The 21,279-nt window shown below is 38.0% G+C and overlaps 1 protein-coding gene across 2 annotated transcripts in view; it reads left to right on the top strand.

Moving 5' to 3' along the window:
* Positions 1–21,279, top strand: part of LOC149249547 (topless-related protein 3-like) — a 31,561-nt gene continuing 10,282 nt past the window's right edge. For both annotated transcript variants that reach the window (XR_016266780.1, XM_089458739.1), the window contains exons 1-12: positions 1–84; positions 175–197; positions 384–458; positions 563–886; positions 1,026–1,107; positions 1,461–1,540; positions 5,160–5,239; positions 5,330–5,352; positions 5,539–5,613; positions 5,718–6,041; positions 6,181–6,262; positions 6,616–6,695. The gene's annotated coding sequence lies outside the window, so the exon portion shown is untranslated. The remainder of the gene's footprint in view (positions 85–174; positions 198–383; positions 459–562; positions 887–1,025; positions 1,108–1,460; positions 1,541–5,159; positions 5,240–5,329; positions 5,353–5,538; positions 5,614–5,717; positions 6,042–6,180; positions 6,263–6,615; positions 6,696–21,279) is intronic.

The following is a 21,279-nucleotide window of genomic DNA, read 5'->3' as shown; positions in this document are numbered from 1 at the left end:
GCAGATGGTTGATTCCAGTGAGTAGAATTACATAAAATACAAAATGGATTATCCCCCTTTATATAAAAAAAGGTTCAAAGCAAGGTATGTTTGACATTATGATTCATTGTTGCATTCAACTCTACAGCTTAACTTGTATAATGATACTAATATCTTATTATGTATCTATTGTAGATGGCTTGTTCGGGTGAGCATGTGTAAGTGAGCATGAGCTTGTAGATGCCATGTTTCAATGAGCATGAATACGTGAAATACAAAATGGACTCTCCCATTTTATATAACAATCTCAAATAAACATGTGTTTCTTATTATGATCAATTATTGCGTACTTTTTAGTTTAACTTATATAACGATTCTAATAGCTTATTGTGTATCTTTTGTAGATGATTGGTTTTGATGAGCAAAAGCAAGTGGAATACAGGAGAGTGTCCATTGTTGTAAAACAAACTCTAGGGGAGGTGTGTTTCCTATTATGAATAATTACTGCTTTTGAAATATGTTTAACATTACTAATTTTTGTGTTTATTTTAACCATATTCAACCCACATTTTTTCCCTTTCAGCGAAGGACAACACATTGCAGGAGAGATGATGTGCAGAGGGGATGTTTGCAATTTTTTGTGTGTTCTTGTGTGCATGTTTTGTTTTGTTGAGTTTGAGCATGGCCATGCTTTGTTGTACTCATTTTCCTTTGTTTTGAATTTCTTTTTGTTTTTTGGTAGTTTGGTCTTGGTTTCGTTTGTTGAGTGTGTTGTACTCTTGCTTTGTTTTGTTTTTTTATTTCTTTAATGTTTCTTGTAAATTTGTCTTGGTTTCATTTGTTGGGTGCGGAAACGAAAATGAATGAAGCAGACAGAGAAAATTGAGGTAATTGTTCATGAATGAAGGTGAGTCAACATATCTACATGAAATGCAGTTCACTTAAAAGCATTTTTCACTTATTTGTGGATCCATTTGTTTGCTATTCAAATTATTATATGTTTTATCTATGCTTTGATAGTCAAGTATATTGATCTTTTTATGTAGTGAACAACTACAATTGTATGGCCTACAAAGGTGAAGTGGTGAAGATGCATTGGACATTCTACAAACATGGCACAAAAGAAGGGTGAAACATACTTCTCTCATGCAGAATACTAGTCCTTTAATACGCTGAAATAATCGTTAGTTGCACAATGATTTATCATTTTGTCATTGTTTCGAGGTAGTATGCTCTTGTTCATGGGTGTGACATTCAATACTTTTCCTAGAACTTTGATATGAAAGAAATGGAAATGCCACATTGGTGTTCACATGTTTAGGGATTATTTTTCATTATTGTTGTTGTTATAATATTAGCAAGGGCAGTAGGTATGTCTATGGAGAGCATGTATGTGTATGGTTAATTCATCACTTTGTATATTTATCCTTTAAGCTCCAATGGTTTATTTGTGATCTCATATATAATATTACTTTGTGCAGCGAGTGACTAGAATTGTAGTGTCTGGGAGGATCGAGTGGGCAAGATAGCTTAGGAAATATACATGCAACGCAGATGATGGGTGAGTCATGTTGTTTTCCAACAAAATATTGTTATTATCATTTGTTATTTCAACGTTTTCTCCTTCTAGCATGGTTCTCGGGTAGTACCACTTAAATAATGGTTTGACATATACATAAAATGGTATGTTTAAAATTATATGCTAATTTGGTCAACATCACACGCAAAACCCCACACAACGTGCCTTAGAGAGGAGGATGGTAAGGTCGAGCAGGCAAGCATACTGAGCCTTCAACAAATCAACCATTGTGCTAGTGGACAACACTAGGATTTTGGGTGTTTTGTTGTTTTTCCACTGTACTGGAATCTAGGTTAGAGTCATAAAATCACTGACACTACCAATCCAAATACCACAACAAACTACTTTGCACAATGAAATACAAACAACTGTAATCAACTAGTGCACAAATATAGACAACTTTTTACAATTTTCTTAATAACCCAACTTCGTGATATTAACAAATTGTAATACAACTGTCTAAGGCTCCCGTATTAGGGATCATTGCTCTCATACAATCATTGATACAAGGAATACAAACTAGGGTTTGATGTCAACAACTTTGACCACCAAAGTACGTTGAAAAAGATACACTAACTTACTAGATGATCTAGTGCACTTCACAACTCCATTGGTCGTTTCCTGAACACATCTACTCGGTTCATTGTCTCCGAATTTGCAGCAACACCAGTTTGCCTCTATGAATGATCCTGCTCCTTTAGGTCACTGAACACAATGCCAATTTGCCCTCTAGCTTAGCATTAGTCCATTAACAACCAAGACATAGGGACTTCTGTTGAGTCGTACACAACTCTGTTTGCAAACAACTCTAGATTGTCCACTGCTGCTCCTCAGCTCCTTTGGGACTTCTTGCCCACTAGCTACTCCTTAGTCGTTCAAGAACACAAATCTTAGGGAATTCTTCCCTATATTGCCTATTTGTTCTGCTTCAATGAGGCAAATTTAGGGAATGGATGGATGCCACCTATCACTGTCAAAAGTCCTTCAACAACAAACTTGGGCTAGTCAAACTGTTCCCTTGACTTCCTTTTCCCGAGCATCCCTTCTTTTGCCCTTTTAACAATCATCAAATTCCTTCTCAAGTGATTGTACTTAGGGCTTGGAGCAAGCCACTCCAGCCCTCCCAAAACAACTCTTTTGGTTACTCCAACCACTGTCCTAAACTAAGACACCAATCCTACACTTTTCCTCCTTGTAGTGATCCACTTCTGCTCTCCAAAACACTTGGATTGCAGCGAGACTTTTTCTGAAGAACTCACCCCTAACTAGGGCAACCTGAAGTAGGTCCAACCCACTTGCAAACCACTCCAACAACCTCTGATTTATTCTCTCATACTATAGATGAATTTGGCATATCCTTGGCTGCTAAGTAGGCGACTTGGCCCTCCTAGAACCATACTTTTGTCCATCTGCAATACTTCAGAACTATCGAACTGTTAGAGAGATTGCTTTTGTTTTCATGCTCATATTTCTTCCTAAAAAGTCACGGCCTAGTCTCCTTCTACTCGTTGCCTTTACTTTCATAACTACAACCCAAAACTAGCCCTAACGAGACTTGACCCTTTCTCCTTCTTGGTTGCGAAATTGGCATGCTATTTCAATCTTCAGATGAGAAATAAAAGACTTGATTTGGTGAGGAATGAGGCTCCTCCTCACTCTTATTTATATCATTCCTTAGGATGACATTTAACATTCTTTAATAGTCTCCTCAAGTCAAGGACAACTTGAAACTTAAGACAAATTCACCCACAAAATCACATAAAAAAAAATTCTCTCAACCCACAAGGCCTTTCTTGGTGCTACAAGCGGCCCATTGTTCCTTTAAGGGTTCCTTACGATCTCCAAGTGCGAAGTGTCCAAATCCATACATGGTTTCACACCAACAAGCTTGGGTGCCTTGCCCACACCCTTGGGTTCTTAGTCCAGAAGTGACTTTGTGGTGCTCATTCCTCCACAAATCTGTAGCCTAGGGTTTGGAGTACCTGCAAAGCTACCAATCTTAACACTCCCTCTTAGCAAGGGAGGTACTTCCAACACTAGGAAGTCTCCATCATCATCACCGGCGACACTAGCCCATCTAACGTCTGCCAGTGTAGCATACTCTCTAGAATGAACAAAACTATCTCAGTAGTGCCTTTGCCTCTGCCTCATCTCATTTGAACCAAAATATCTCAACACTTACATAGGGTTGCTCTCTTTGAAGCTAGACTCCCTCTGAGTCTGCACGATCTCCATTGGCTCAACTTGTTACTGATCTCGTGCCCTACAAGGTCAGTCCGAGCTCCGGTCAAACACGACCGTGATCACTGCAACTTAATCCTACAAGCACTCATACTCGTAGGTCAAACACAACACATGCACATTCCAGCCAATCTCGTTGCCAAGCCAGTCAAGACCACATCTCCATGTCTTCAGCTGAAACATATGTTCCATGATCTAGACAATCTCAACTCCCTTTGAGTTGCTTCGCTGTGGACACGCTGATTCAATGGCCCTTCAAAGTAGTTATGATACCATGTTGTTTTTCCACTGTACTGGAATCTAGGTTAAGGTCTTAGAATCACTAACAGTACCAATCCAAATACCACAACAAACTGCTTTGCTCAACGAAATATAAACGGCAGTAAATCAATTACTGAACACTCATTCAAAACACTCCAGGAACCTTTGATTTTTCGCTCCTATTGTAGATGAATGCAGCCTAACCTTGGCTATCAAGTAAGCTACTCGACCCTGCAATAGTCATAATTTCATCGACCTAGAATACTTCAAAAATCTTGGCCTGTTAGTGAGAGCTTTCTTCTGTTTTCATGCTAAGATTTCGTCCTCAAAAGTCTCGGCCTAGTCCCCTTTTACTTGTTGTCTTTACGTACATATCCACAACCCAAAACAGTGTCAAAACCAACCCTACCTAGACTTGATCCTTTCTCCTTCTTGGTTGCAGACTCGTCCTCCTATTTCAATCTTCACGTGAGAAATAAGTGTCTTGATCGGGTGAGGAATGAGGCTCCTCCTCACTCCTATTTATATCATTCCTTAGGGTGACATTTAAACTTCTGAAATTATCTCCTCAATTCAAGGCCGACTTAAAACTTAAGACAAGTTCATCCACATAATCAAATAAAAATTATTTTCACTCAATCCACAAGGCCTCTCTTGGTGCTACAAGAGACTACTTATTCCTTTAGGGGTGCCCTATAATCTCCAAGTGCCAAGTGTCCAAATCCATACACAGTTTCACACGTGCAAGCTTGGGTGCAAAGTCGACACACTTGGGTTCTTCGGCCATAAATGACTTTGTGGTGCCAATTCCTCCAAAACCCTGTAGCCTAGGGTTTGGAGTACCTCCCAAGTTACCAATCTCAACATGTTCAATATGTTTAAATTTGATTGGATCCCTCTTACAAAAAGGATTATATATCTTGTGATAACATTGATTGCATTATTCCTACTAGAATTATGTCTAGTTTAGAAATTTATAAACTGAGATGTAGCATGAAATATAAATGGGTTGGAATTAAGTTGTTTCACAAGTTCATGCCTTCAATTTTCTATTTATTTTTTATTAGAATACTAATATTTTATTTTCTATCTAAAGCAGATGGTTGATTCCAGTGAGTAGAATTACATAAAATACAAAATGGATTATCCCCCTTTATATAAAAAAAGGTTCAAAGCAAGGTATGTTTGACATTATGATTCATTGTTGCATTCAACTCTACAGCTTAACTTGTATAATGATACTAATATCTTATTATGTATCTATTGTAGATGGCTTGTTCGGGTGAGCATGTGTAAGTGAGCATGAGCTTGTAGATGCCATGTTTCAATGAGCATGAATACGTGAAATACAAAATGGACTCTCCCATTTTATATAACAATCTCAAATAAACATGTGTTTCTTATTATGATCAATTATTGCGTACTTTTTAGTTTAACTTATATAACGATTCTAATAGCTTATTGTGTATCTTTTGTAGATGATTGGTTTTGATGAGCAAAAGCAAGTGGAATACAGGAGAGTGTCCATTGTTGTAAAACAAACTCTAGGGGAGGTGTGTTTCCTATTATGAATAATTACTGCTTTTGAAATATGTTTAACATTACTAATTTTTGTGTTTATTTTAACCATATTCAACCCACATTTTTTCCCTTTCAGCGAAGGACAACACATTGCAGGAGAGATGATGTGCAGAGGGGATGTTTGCAATTTTTTGTGTGTTCTTGTGTGCATGTTTTGTTTTGTTGAGTTTGAGCATGGCCATGCTTTGTTGTACTCATTTTCCTTTGTTTTGAATTTCTTTTTGTTTTTTGGTAGTTTGGTCTTGGTTTCGTTTGTTGAGTGTGTTGTACTCTTGCTTTGTTTTGTTTTTTTATTTCTTTAATGTTTCTTGTAAATTTGTCTTGGTTTCATTTGTTGGGTGCGGAAACGAAAATGAATGAAGCAGACAGAGAAAATTGAGGTAATTGTTCATGAATGAAGGTGAGTCAACATATCTACATGAAATGCAGTTCACTTAAAAGCATTTTTCACTTATTTGTGGATCCATTTGTTTGCTATTCAAATTATTATATGTTTTATCTATGCTTTGATAGTCAAGTATATTGATCTTTTTATGTAGTGAACAACTACAATTGTATGGCCTACAAAGGTGAAATGGTGAAGATGCATTGGACATTCTACAAACATGGCACAAAAGAAGGGTGAAACATACTTCTCTCATGCAGAATACTAGTCCTTTAATACGCTGAAATAATCGTTAGTTGCACAATGATTTATCATTTTGTCATTGTTTCGAGGTAGTATGCTCTTGTTCATGGGTGTGACATTCAATACTTTTCCTAGAACTTTGATATGAAAGAAATGGAAATGCCACATTGGTGTTCACATGTTTAGGGATTATTTTTCATTATTGTTGTTGTTATAATATTAGCAAGGGCAGTAGGTATGTCTATGGAGAGCATGTATGTGTATGGTTAATTCATCACTTTGTATATTTATCCTTTAAGCTCCAATGGTTTATTTGTGATCTCATATATAATATTACTTTGTGCAGCGAGTGACTAGAATTGTAGTGTCTGGGAGGATCGAGTGGGCAAGATAGCTTAGGAAATATACATGCAACGCAGATGATGGGTGAGTCATGTTGTTTTCCAACAAAATATTGTTATTATCATTTGTTATTTCAACGTTTTCTCCTTCTAGCATGGTTCTCGGGTAGTACCACTTAAATAATGGTTTGACATATACATAAAATGGTATGTTTAAAATTATATGCTAATTTGGTCAACATCACACGCAAAACCCCACACAACGTGCCTTAGAGAGGAGGATGGTAAGGTCGAGCAGGCAAGCATACTGAGCCTTCAACAAATCAACCATTGTGCTAGTGGACAACACTAGGATTTTGGGTGTTTGTTGTTTTTCCACTGTACTGGAATCTAGGTTAGAGTCATAAAATCACTGACACTACCAATCCAAATACCACAACAAACTACTTTGCACAATGAAATACAAACAACTGTAATCAACTAGTGCACAAATATAGACAACTTTTTACAATTTTCTTAATAACCCAACTTCGTGATATTAACAAATTGTAATACAACTGTCTAAGGCTCCCGTATTAGGGATCATTGCTCTCATACAATCATTGATACAAGGAATACAAACTAGGGTTTGATGTCAACAACTTTGACCACCAAAGTACGTTGAAAAAGATACACTAACTTACTAGATGATCTAGTGCACTTCACAACTCCATTGGTCATTTCCTGAACACATCTACTCGGTTCATTGTCTCCGAATTTGCAGCAACACCAGTTTGCCTCTATGAATGATCCTGCTCCTTTAGGTCACTGAACACAATGCCAATTTGCCCTCTAGCTTAGCATTAGTCCATTAACAACCAAGACATAGGGACTTCTGTTGAGTCGTACACAACTCTGTTTGCAAACAACTCTAGATTGTCCACTGCTGCTCCTCAGCTCCTTTGGGACTTCTTGCCCACTAGCTACTCCTTAGTCGTTCAAGAACACAAATCTTAGGGAATTCTTCCCTATATTGCCTATTTGTTCTGCTTCAATGAGGCAAATTTAGGGAATGGATGGATGCCACCTATCACTGTCAAAAGTCCTTCAACAACAAACTTGGGCTAGTCAAACTGTTCCCTTGACTTCCTTTTCCCGAGCACCCCTTCTTTTGCCCTTTTAACAATCATCAAATTCCTTCTCAAGTGATTGTACTTAGGGCTTGGAGCAAGCCACTCCAGCCCTCCCAAAACAACTCTTTTGGTTACTCCAACCACTGTCCTAAACTAAGACACCAATCCTACACTTTTCCTCCTTGTAGTGATCCACTTCTGCTCTCCAAAACACTTGGATTGCAACGAGACTTTTTCTGAAGAACTCACCCCTAACTAGGGCAACCTGAAGTAGGTCCAACCCACTTGCAAACCACTCCAACAACCTCTGATTTATTCTCTCATACTATAGATGAATTTGGCATATCCTTGGCTGCTAAGTAGGCGACTTGGCCCTCCTAGAACCATACTTTTGTCCATCTGCAATACTTCAGAACTATCGAACTGTTAGAGAGATTGCTTTTGTTTTCATGCTCATATTTCTTCCTAAAAAGTCACGGCCTAGTCTCCTTCTACTCGTTGCCTTTACTTTCATAACTACAACCCAAAACTAGCCCTAACGAGACTTGACCCTTTCTCCTTCTTGGTTGCGAAATTGGCATGCTATTTCAATCTTCAGATGAGAAATAAAAGACTTGATTTGGTGAGGAATGAGGCTCCTCCTCACTCTTATTTATATCATTCCTTAGGATGACATTTAACATTCTTTAATAGTCTCCTCAAGTCAAGGACAACTTGAAACTTAAGACAAATTCACCCACAAAATCACATAAAAAAAAATTCTCTCAACCCACAAGGCCTTTCTTGGTGCTACAAGCGGCCCATTGTTCCTTTAAGGGTTCCTTACGATCTCCAAGTGCGAAGTGCGAAGTGTCCAAATCCATACATGGTTTCACACCAACAAGCTTGGGTGCCTTGCCCACACCCTTGGGTTCTTAGTCCAGAAGTGACTTTGTGGTGCTCATTCCTCCACAAATCTGTAGCCTAGGGTTTGGAGTACCTGCAAAGCTACCAATCTTAACACTCCCTCTTAGCAAGGGAGGTACTTCCAACACTAGGAAGTCTCCATCATCATCACCGGCGACACTAGCCCATCTAACGTCTGCCAGTGTAGCATACTCTCTAGAATGAACAAAACTATCTCAGTAGTGCCTTTGCCTCTGCCTCATCTCATTTGAACCAAAATATCTCAACACTTACATAGGGTTGCTCTCTTTGAAGCTAGACTCCCTCTGAGTCTGCACGATCTCCATTGGCTCAACTTGTTACTGATCTCGTGCCCTACAAGGTCAGTCCGAGCTCCGGTCAAACACGACCGTGATCACTGCAACTTAATCCTACAAGCACTCATACTCGTAGGTCAAACACAACACATGCACATTCCAGCCAATCTCGTTGCCAAGCCAGTCAAGACCACATCTCCATGTCTTCAGCTGAAACATATGTTCCATGATCTAGACAATCTCAACTCCCTTTGAGTTGCTTCGCTGTGGACACGCTGATTCAATGGCCCTTCAAAGTAGTTATGATACCATGTTGTTTTTCCACTGTACTGGAATCTAGGTTAAGGTCTTAGAATCACTAACAGTACCAATCCAAATACCACAACAAACTGCTTTGCTCAACGAAATATAAACGGCAGTAAATCAATTACTGAACACTCATTCAAAACACTCCAGGAACCTTTGATTTTTCGCTCCTATTGTAGATGAATGCAGCCTAACCTTGGCTATCAAGTAAGCTACTCGACCCTGCAATAGTCATAATTTCATCGACCTAGAATACTTCAAAAATCTTGGCCTGTTAGTGAGAGCTTTCTTCTGTTTTCATGCTAAGATTTCGTCCTCAAAAGTCTCGGCCTAGTCCCCTTTTACTTGTTGTCTTTACGTACATATCCACAACCCAAAACAGTGTCAAAACCAACCCTACCTAGACTTGATCCTTTCTCCTTCTTGGTTGCAGACTCGTCCTCCTATTTCAATCTTCACGTGAGAAATAAGTGTCTTGATCGGGTGAGGAATGAGGCTCCTCCTCACTCCTATTTATATCATTCCTTAGGGTGACATTTAAACTTCTGAAATTATCTCCTCAATTCAAGGCCGACTTAAAACTTAAGACAAGTTCATCCACATAATCAAATAAAAATTATTTTCACTCAATCCACAAGGCCTCTGTTGGTGCTACAAGAGACTACTTATTCCTTTAGGGGTGCCCTATAATCTCCAAGTGCCAAGTGTCCAAATCCATACACAGTTTCACACGTGCAAGCTTGGGTGCAAAGTCGACACACTTGGGTTCTTCGGCCATAAATGACTTTGTGGTGCCAATTCCTCCAAAACCCTGTAGCCTAGGGTTTGGAGTACCTCCCAAGTTACCAATCTCAACATGTTCAATATGTTTAAATTTGATTGGATCCCTCTTACAAAAAGGATTATATATCTTGTGATAACATTGATTGCATTATTCCTACTAGAATTATGTCTAGTTTAGAAATTTATAAACTGAGATGTAGCATGAAATATAAATGGGTTGGAATTAAGTTGTTTCACAAGTTCATGCCTTCAATTTTCTATTTATTTTTTATTAGAATACTAATATTTTATTTTCTATCTAAAGCAGATGGTTGATTCCAGTGAGTAGAATTACATAAAATACAAAATGGATTATCCCCCTTTATATAAAAAAAGGTTCAAAGCAAGGTATGTTTGACATTATGATTCATTGTTGCATTCAACTCTACAGCTTAACTTGTATAATGATACTAATATCTTATTATGTATCTATTGTAGATGGCTTGTTCGGGTGAGCATGTGTAAGTGAGCATGAGCTTGTAGATGCCATGTTTCAATGAGCATGAATACGTGAAATACAAAATGGACTCTCCCATTTTATATAACAATCTCAAATAAACATGTGTTTCTTATTATGATCAATTATTGCGTACTTTTTAGTTTAACTTATATAACGATTCTAATAGCTTATTGTGTATCTTTTGTAGATGATTGGTTTTGATGAGCAAAAGCAAGTGGAATACAGGAGAGTGTCCATTGTTGTAAAACAAACTCTAGGGGAGGTGTGTTTCCTATTATGAATAATTATTGCTTTTGAAATATGTTTAACATTACTAATTTTTGTGTTTATTTTAACCATATTCAACCCACATTTTTTCCCTTTCAGCGAAGGACAACACATTGCAGGAGAGATGATGTGCAGAGGGGATGTTTGCAATTTTTTGTGTGTTCTTGTGTGCATGTTTTGTTTTGTTGAGTTTGAGCATGGCCATGCTTTGTTGTACTCATTTTCCTTTGTTTTGAATTTCTTTTTGTTTTTTGTTAGTTTGGTCTTTGTTTCGTTTGTTGAGTGTGTTGTACTCTTGCTTTGTTTTGTTTTTTTATTTCTTTAATGTTTCTGGTATGTCTTGGTTTCGTTTGTTGGGTGCGGAAATGGAAATGAATGAAGCAGACAAAGAAAATTGAGGTAATTGTTCATAAATGAAGGTGAGTCAACATATCTACATGAAATGCAGTTCACTTAAAAGCATTTTTCACTTATTTGAGGATCCATTTGTTTGCTATTCAAATTATTATATGTTTTATCTATGCTCTGATAGTCATGTATATTGATTTTTTTATGTAGTGAACAACTACAATTGTATGGTCTACAATGGTGAAGTGGTGAAGATGCATTAGACATTCTACAAACATGGCACAAAAGAAGGGTGAAAGATACTTTTCTCATGCACAATACTAGTCCTTTATTATGTTGAAATATTCATTAGTTGCACAATGATTTATCATTTTGTCATTGTTTCGAGGTAGTATGCTCTTGTTCATGGGTGTGACATTCAATATTTTTCCTAGAACTTTGATATGAAAGAAATGGAAATGCCACATTGGTGTTCACATGTTTAGGGATTATTTTTCATGATTGTTGTTGTCATAATATTAGCAAGGGTGGGTAGGTATGTCTATGGAGAGCAGGTATGTGTATGGTTAATTCATCACTTTGTATATTTATCCTTTAAGCTCCAATGGTTTATTTGTGATCTCATATATAATATTACTTTGTGTAGCAAGTGACTAGAATTGTAGTGTCTGGGAGGATCGAGTGGGCGAGATAGCTTAGGAAATATACATGCAGCACAGAGGATGGGTGAGTCATGTTGTTTTCCAACAAAATATTGTTATTATTATTTGTAATTTTGGCGTTTTCACCTTCTATGACGGTTCTCGGGTAGTACCACTTAAATAATGGTTTAACATATACATAAAATGGTATGTTTAAAATTATATGCTAATTTGGTCAACATCACACGCAAAACCCCACACAACGTGCTTTAGAGAGGAGGATGGTAAGGTCGAGCAAGCAAGCATACTGAGCCTTCAACAAATCAAACATTGTGCTAGTGGACAACATTAGGATGTTGGGTGTTTTGTTGTTTTTCCACAGTATTGGAATCTAGGTTAGAGTCATAAAATCATTGACACTACCAATCCAAATACCACAACAAACTACTTTGCACAATGAAATATAAACAACAGTAATCACTTAGTGCACAAATATAGACAACTTTTTACAATTTTTTTAATAACCCAACTTCGTGATATTAACAAACTGTAATACAACTGTCTAAGGCTCCCGTACTAGGGATCATCGCTCTCATACAATCATTGATAAAAGGAATACAAACTAGGGTTTGATGTCAACAACTTTGACCACCAAAGTAAGTTGAAAAGGATACACTAACTTACTAGATGATCTAGTGCACTCCACAACTCCATTGGTCATTTCTTGAACACATCTACCCGGTTCATTGTCTCCCAATTTGCAGCAACACCATTTAGCCTCTATGAATGATCCTACTCCTTTAGGTCACTGAACACAACGCCAATTTGCCCTCTAGCTTAGCATTAGTGCATTAACAACCAAGACATAAGGCCTTCTGTTGAGTTGTACACAACTCTGTTTGCGAACAACTCTAGACTACCCACTGTTGCTCCTTAGCTCCTTTGGGACTTCTTGCCCACTAGCTGCTCCTTAGTCGTTCAAGAACACAACTCTTAGGGAATTCTTCCTTGTATTGCCTATTTGTTCTGCTTCAATGAGGCAAACTTAGGGAATGGATGGATGCCACCTATCACTGTCAAAATTCCTTCAACAACAAACTTGGGCTAGTCAAACTGTTCCCTTGACCTTCTTTTCCCGACCATCCCTTCTTTTTCCCTTTTAACAATCCTCAAATTCCTTCTTAAGTGACTGTACTTAGGGCTTGGAGCAAGCCACTCCAGCCCTCCCAAAACAACGCTTTTCGCTGCTCCAACTATTGTCCTAAACTAAGACACCAATCCTACACTTTTCCTCCTTGTAGACATCGACATCTGCTCTCCAAAACACTCGGATTTCAGCGAGACATTTTTTGAAGAACTCACCCCTAACTAGGGCAACCTGAAGTAGGTCCAACCCACTTGCAAACCACTCCAACAACCTCTGATTTATTCTCTCGTACTATAGATGAATTTGGCATATCCTTGGCTGCTAAGTAGGCGACTTGGCCCTCCAACAACCATACTTTTGTCCATCTGCAATACTTCAGAAGTATCGAATTGTTAGAGAGATTGCTTTTGTTTTCATGCTCATATTTCTTCCTAAAAAGTCACGGCCTAGTCTCCTTCTATTCGTTGCCTTTACTTTCATAACTACAACCCAAAACAAGCCCTAACCAGACTTTACCCTTTCTCCTTCTTGGTTGCGGAATTGGCCTCGTATTTCAATCTTCAGATGAGAAATAAATGACTTGATTTGGTGAGGAACGATGCTCCTCCTCACTCCTATTTATATCATTCTTTAGGATGACATCTAACATTCTTTAATAGTCTCCTCAAGTCAAGGACGACTTGAAACTTAAGACAAATTCACCCACATAATCACATAAAAAAACTTCTCTCAACCCACAAGGCCTCTATTGGTGCTACAAGCGACTCATTGTTCCTTTAAGGGTAGTCCTTTAAGGGTTCCCTACAATCTCCAATTAAGGGTTCCCTACAATCTCCAAGTGCGAAGTGTCCAAATCCATACATGGTTTCACACCAACAAGCTTGGGTGCCTTGCCCACACCCTTGGGTTCTTAGTCCAGAAGTGACTTTGTGGTGCTCATTCCTCCACAAATCTATAGCCTAGGGTTTGGAGTACCTCCAAAGCTACCAATCTTAACACTCCCTCTTAGCAAGGGAGGTACTTCCAACGCTAGGAAGTCTCCATCATCATCACCGGCGACACTAGCCCATCTAACGTCTGCCAGTGTAGCATACTCCGTAGAATGAATGACACTATCTCAGTAGTGCCTCTGCCTCTACGTCATCTCATTTGAATCGAAATATTTCAACACTTCCATAGGGTTGCTCCCTTTGAAGATCGACTCCCTCTGAGTCTGCACGATCTCCACTTGCTCAACCTGTTACTGATCTCGTGCCCTACAAGGTCAATCTGAGCTCCGGTCGAACACGACCGTCATCACTGCAACTTAATCCTGCAAGCACTCATCCTCGTAGGTCAAACACAACACATGCACATTCCAGCCAATCTCGTTGCTAAGCCAGTCAAGACCACATCTCCATGTCTTTAGCTGAAACATATGCTCCATGATCTAGACAATCTCAACTCCCTCTGAGTTTCTTCGCTGTGGACACGCTGATTCAATGGCCCTTCAAAGTAGTTGTGATACCATGTTGTTTTTCCACGGTACTGGAATCTAGGTTAAGGTCTTAGAATCACTGACACTACCAATCCAAATACCACAACAAACTACTTTGCTCAAAAAAATATAAACGACAGTAAATCAATTACTGAACAAATATATACAACTTTTTACAATTTTTTTAACAACCCAACTTCGTTATATTAACAAACTGTAATACAATTGTTTAGGGCTTCTGTACCAAGGATCATGGCCCTCATACAATCACTGATAGAAGTAATACAAAGTAGGGTTTGGTGTCAACAACTTTGACCACTAATATACCCTTAACAAGTTGCACTAACTTACTAGTTGATCTAGTGTACTTCACAACTTCACTAGTCATATCTTTGAACACATCTTCCCAGCCCTTTAGCCCCCAATCTGCATCAACACAAATCTGCCTCTATCAATGTTATTGTTCCTTTTGGTCATTGAACACAGCTCCAATCTGCGCTCCAGTTGATCATTAGTATATTAACAACCAAGACATAGGATCTTTTGTTGAGTTGTTGACAATTCAATCTGTGAACACCTCTAGACTGTCGACTACTTCTCATCTCCTTTGGGAGTTCTTGCAAACTAGCTGCTCCTTAGCCATTCAAGAACACAACTCTTAGGGACTTCTTCTTTTTCCTAGTTGTGTTGCTTCAATGAGACAAAGTTATGGCATGGAGGGCTTCCACTTATCATTGTCAAAAGTCCTTCTTCAACAACAGACTTGGTCTTGTCAAACTACTCCCTTATTCTCCTCCTTTCCCTGGGCATCCCTTCTTTTGTCGTTCTAACAGTCCTCAAATTCCTCCTGAAGTGAATTTACTTAGAGTGTGGAGCAAGCCACTACAACCCTCTGAAAACTGTTCTTTTGGCTACTCCTAATACTCACCTAAACGAGGACACCAATCTTGTACTTTTCCTCCTTGTAGACGTCCACTTTTTCTCTTCAAAACCCTTGGATCTAAGTGAGACTTTTTTGGAAGAACTCAACCCTAACTACGGTAACCTTAACCAGATCCAATCTACATTCAAATCAGTCCAAGAACCTTTGATTTTTCGCTCCTATTGTAGATGAGTGCAGCCTAACCTTGGCTGTCAAGTAAGCTAATCGACCCTCCAATAGTCATAATTTCATCCACCTGCAATACTTCAAAACTCTTTGCCTGTTACAGAGAGCTTGCTTCTGTTTTCAAGCTCAGATTTTGTCCTCAAAAGTCTTGGCCTAGTCCCCTTTTACTCGTTGTCTTTACCTGCATAACCATAACCCAAAAGAGTCTCAAAACCAGCCCTAACTAATCTTGATCCTTTCTCCTTCTTGGTTGCGGACACATCCTCCTATTTCAATCTTCACATGAGGAATAAGTGTCTTGATTGGGTGAGGAATGAGGCTTCTCCTCAATCCTATTTATATCATTCCTTAGGGTGACATTTAAACTTCTCAAATTATCTCCTCAATTCAAGGCTGACTTGAAACTCAAGAGAAGTTCATCCACATGATCAAATAAAAATTATTTTCACTCAATCCACAAGGCCTCTGTTGGTGCTACAGTCGACCCCTTATTCCTTTAGGGGTGCCCTACAATCTCCAAGTGCCAAGTGTCCAAATCCATACACGGTTTCACACCTGCAAGCTTGGGTGCAAACTCGACACACTTGGGTTCTTCGCCCATAAATGACTTTGTGGTGCCAATTCCTCCAAAACTCTGTAGCCTAAGGTTTGGAGTACCTCCCAAGTTACCAATCTCAACATGTTCAATATGTTTAAATTTGACTGGATCCCTCTTACAAAAAGGATTATTTATCTTGTGATAACATTGATTGCATTATTCCTACTAGAATTATGTCTAGTTTAGAAATTTATAAACTGAGATGTAGCATGAAATATAAATGGGTTGCAATTAAGTTGTTTCACAAGTTCATGCCTTCAAATCTCTATTTATTTTTTATTAGAATACTAATATTTTATTTTCTATTTGCCACAGATCGTTGATTCCAGTGAGTAGAATTACATAAAATACAAAATGGATTATCCCCCTTTATATAAAAAAAGTTCAAAGCAAGGTATGTTTCACATTATGGTTGATTGTTGCATTCAACTCTACAATTTAACTTTTATAATCATACTAATATCTTATTATGTATCCGTTGTAGATGGCTTGTTCGGGTGAGCATGTGTAAGTGGAATACAAAATGGAATGTCTATTTTTATATAGCAAACTCAAGACGAGGTATGTTTGTAATTATCAATAGTTATTTGTTTTGAATTATGCTTGCTATTACTATTTGTGTCTTTATTTTAACTTTATTCACACCACTTTTTTCCCTTTCAGGAAAGGAGATGACACTACAATAGATATAATGTGCAAAAGGGAAGTTTGCAATTTTTTGTTTGTTGTTGTCTACATGATTTGTTTTTTTTGAAGTCCATGCCTTCAATCTCTCTAGTTTGACATTTATTAGAAATCTAATATTTTACTGTATATCTATTGTAGATGCCATTTTTCAATGAGCATGAATACGTGAAATACAAAATGGACTCTCCCATTTTATATAACAATCTCAAATAAAGGTGTGTTTCTTATTATGATCAATTATCGCGTACTCTTTAGTTTAACTTATATAACGATTCTAATAGCTTGTTGTGTATCTTTTGTAGATAGTTGGTTTTGATGAGCAAAAGCAAGTGGAATACAGGAGAGTGTCCATTGTTATAAAACAAACTCTAGGGGAGGTGTGTTTCCTATTATGAATAATTATTGCTTTTGAAATATGTTTAACATTACTAATTGTGTGTTTATTTTAACCATATTCAACCCACTTTTTTTCCTTTCAGCGGAGGACAACACATTGCAGGAAAGATGATGTGCGGAGGGGATGTTTGCAATTTTTTCTTTGTTCTTGTGTGCATGTTTTGTTTTGTTGAGTTTGAGCATGGCCATGCTGTGTTGTACTCATTTTCCTTTGTTTTGAATTTATTTTTGTTTTTTTGTAGTTTGGTCTTGGTTTCGTTTCTTGAGTGTGTTGTACTCTTGTTTTGTTTTGTTTTTTTTATTTCTTTAATGTTTCTTGTAAATTTGTCTTGGTTTCGTTTGTTGGGTGCGGAAACGGAAATGAATGAAGAAGACAGAGAAAATTGAGGTAATTGTTCATAAATGAAGGTGAGTCAACATATCTACATGAAATGCAGTTCACTTAAAAGCGTTTTTCACTTATTTGTGGATCCATTTGTTTGTTATTCAATTATTATATGTTTTATCTATGCTCTAATAGTCAAGTATATTGATGTTTTTATGTAGTGAACAACTACAATTGTATGGTCTACAAAGGTGAAGTGGTGAAGATGCATTAGACATTCTACAAACATGGCACAAAAGAAGGGGGAAACATACTTCTCTCATGCACAATACTAGTCCTTTAATACGCTGAAATATTCGTTAGTTGCACAATGATTTATCATTTTGTCATTGTTTCGAGGTAGTATGCTCTTGTTCATGGGTGTGACATTCAATATTTTCCCTAGAACTTTGATATGGAAGAAATTGAAATGCCGCATTGGTGTTCACATGTTTAGGGATTATTTTTCATGATTGTTGTTGTTATAATATTAGCAAGGGCGGGTAGGTATGTCTATGGAGAGCAAGTATGTGTATGGTTAATTCATCACTTTGTATATTTATCCTTTAAGCTCCAATGGTTTATTCGTGATCTCATAGATAATATTACTTTGTGCAGCAAGTGACTAGAATTGTAGTGTCTGGGAGGATCGAGTGGGCAAGATAGCTTAGGAAATATACATGCAGCGCAAAGGATGGGTGAGTCATGTTGTTTTCCAACAAAATATTGTTATTATTATTTGTTATTTCTGCGTTTTCTCCTTCTATCATGGTTCTCGAGTAGTACCACTTAAATAATGGTTTGACATATACATAAAATGGTATGTTTAATATTATATGCTAATTTGGTCAACATCACACGCAAAACCCCACACAACGTGCCTTAGGGAGGAGGATGGTAAGGTCAAGCAGGGAAGCATACTGACCCTTCAACAAATCAACCTTTGTGCTAGTGGACAACACTAGGATTTTGGGTGTTTTGTTGTTTTTCCACGGTACTGGAATCTAGGTTAGAGTCATAAAATCGCTGACACTACCAATCCAAATACCACAAGAAACTACTTTGCACAATGAAATGTAAACAACAGTAATCAATTAGTGCACAAATATAGACAACTTTTTACAATTTTTTTAATAACCCAACTTCGTGATATTAACAAACTATAATACAACTGTCTAAGGATCTCGTACTAGGGATCATCGCTCTCATACAATCATTGATACAAGGAATACAAACTAGGGGTTGATGTCAACAACTTTGACCACCAAAGTACGTTGAAAAAGATACACTAACATACTAGATGATCTAGTGCACTTCACAACTCCATTGGTCGTTTCTTGAACACATCTGCCTGGTTCATTGTCTCCCAATTTGCAGCAACACCAGTTTGCCTCTATGAATGATCTTGCTCCTTTATGTCACTGAACACAATGCCAATTGGCTCAACCTGTTACTGATTTCGTGCCCTACAAGGTCAGTCTGAGCTTCGATCGAACACGACCGTCATCACTGCAACTTAGTCCTGCAAGCACTCATCCTCGTAGGTCAAACACAACACATTGCATATTCTAGCCAATCTCGTTGCCAAGACAGTCAAGACCACATCTCCATGTCTTCAGCTGAAACATATGCTCCATGATCTAGACAATCTCAACTCCCTCTGAGTTTCTTCGCTGTGGACACGCTGATTCAATGGCCCTTCAAAGTAGTTATGATACCATGTTGTTTTTCCACGGTACTGGAAACTAGGTTAAGGTCTTAGAATCACTAACACTACCAATCCAAATACTACAACAAACTACTTTGCTCAACGAAATATAAACGACAGTAAATCAATTACTGAACAAATATATACAACTTTTTATAATTTTTTTAACAACCTAACTTCGTTATATTAACAAACTGTAATACAATTGTTTAGGGCTTTTGTACGAAGGATCATGGCCCTCATACAATCACTAATACAAGTAATACAAAGTAGGGTTTGGTGTCAACAACTTTGACCACTAATATACCCTTAACAAGTTGCACTGACTTACTAGTTGATCTAGTGTACGTCACAGCTCCACTAGTCATATCTTGAACACATCTTCCCAACCCTTTAGTTCCCAATCTGCATCAACACCAATCTGCCTCTATCAATGTTATTGTTCCTTTTGGTGACTGAACACAGCTCCAATCTACGCTCCAGTTGATCATTAGTATATTAACAACGAAGACATAGGATCTTTTGTTGAGTTGTTGACAATTCAGTCTATGAACAACTCTAGACTGTCGACTACTTCTCCTCATCTCCTTTGGGAGTTCTTGTAAACTAGCTGCTCCTTAGTCATTCAAGAACACAACTCTTAGGGACTTCTTCTTTTTCCTAGTTGTGTTGCTTCAATGAGACAAAGTTATGGCATGGAGGGCTTCCACTTATCATTGTCAAAAGTCCTTCTTCAACAACAAACTTGGTCTTGTCAAACTACTCCCTTAACCTCCTCCTTTCCCTGAGCATCCCTTCTTTTGTTGTTCTAACAGTCCTGAAATTTCTCCTGAAGTGAATTTACTTAGAGCGTGGAGCAAGCCACTACAACCCTTCGAAAACTGTTCTTTTGGCTACTCCTAATACTCACCTAAATGAGGACACCAATCATGTACTTTTCCTCCTTGTAGACGTCCACTTTTTCTCTCCAAAACCCTTGGATCTATGTGAGACTTTTTTGGAAGAACTCAACCCTAACTATGGTAACCTTAACTAGATCCAACCTACATTCAAACCACTCCAAGAACCTTTGATTTTTCGCTCCTACTGTAGATGAATGCAGCCTAACCTTGGTTGCCAAGTAAGCTAATCGACCCTCCAATAGTCATAATTTCATCCACCTGCAATACTTCAAAAATCTTGGCCTGTTAGAGAGAGCTTGCTTCTATTTTCATGCTCAGATTTCGTCCTCAAAAGTCTCGGCCTAGTCCCCTTTTACTCGTTGCCTTTACCTGCATAACCACAACCCAAAACAGTCTGAAAACCAACCCTAACTAGACTTGATCCTTTCTACTTCTTGGTTGCAGACTCATCCTCCTATTTCAATCTTCATGTGAGGAATAAGTGTCGTTATTGGGTGAGGAATGAGGCTCCTCCTCACTCCTATTTATATCATTCCTTAGGGTGACATTTAAAACTTCTCAAATTATCTCCTAAATTCAAGGCCGACTTGAAACTTAAGACAAGTTCATCCACATAATCAAATAAAAATTATTTTCACTCAATCCACAAGGCCTTTATTGGAGCTACAACGACCCCTTATTCCCTTAGGGGTGCCCGACAATCTCCAAGTGCCAAGTGTCAAAATCCATACACGGTTTCACACGTGCAAGCTTGGGTGCAAAGTCGACACACTTGGGTTCTTCGCCCATAAATGACTTTGTGGTGCCAATTCCTCCAAAACCCTGTAGCCTAGGGTTTGGAGTACCTCCCAAGTTACCAATCTCAACATGTTCAATATGTTTAAATTTGATTGGATCCCTCTTACAAAAAGGATTATTTATCTTGTGATAACATTGATTGCATTATTCCTGCTAGAATTATGTCTAGTTTAGAAATTTATAAACTGAGATGCAGCATGAAATATAAATGGATTGGAATTAAGTTGTTTCACAAGTTCATGCCTTCAATTCTCTATTTATTTTTTATTAGAATACTAATATGTTATTTTCTATCTATCGCAGATGGTTGGAATCATTCCAGTGAG

The sequence above is a fragment of the Pinus tabuliformis genome, chromosome 7 (assembly GCF_031772625.1).
Source record: "Pinus tabuliformis cultivar Carrire ecotype Pingquan chromosome 7, CPIR1, whole genome shotgun sequence".
Classification (NCBI taxonomy): domain Eukaryota; kingdom Viridiplantae; phylum Streptophyta; class Pinopsida; order Pinales; family Pinaceae; genus Pinus; species Pinus tabuliformis.
The sequence above is the reverse complement of the archived record's forward strand: the minus strand, read 5'-3'. Positions and strand labels throughout refer to the sequence as shown.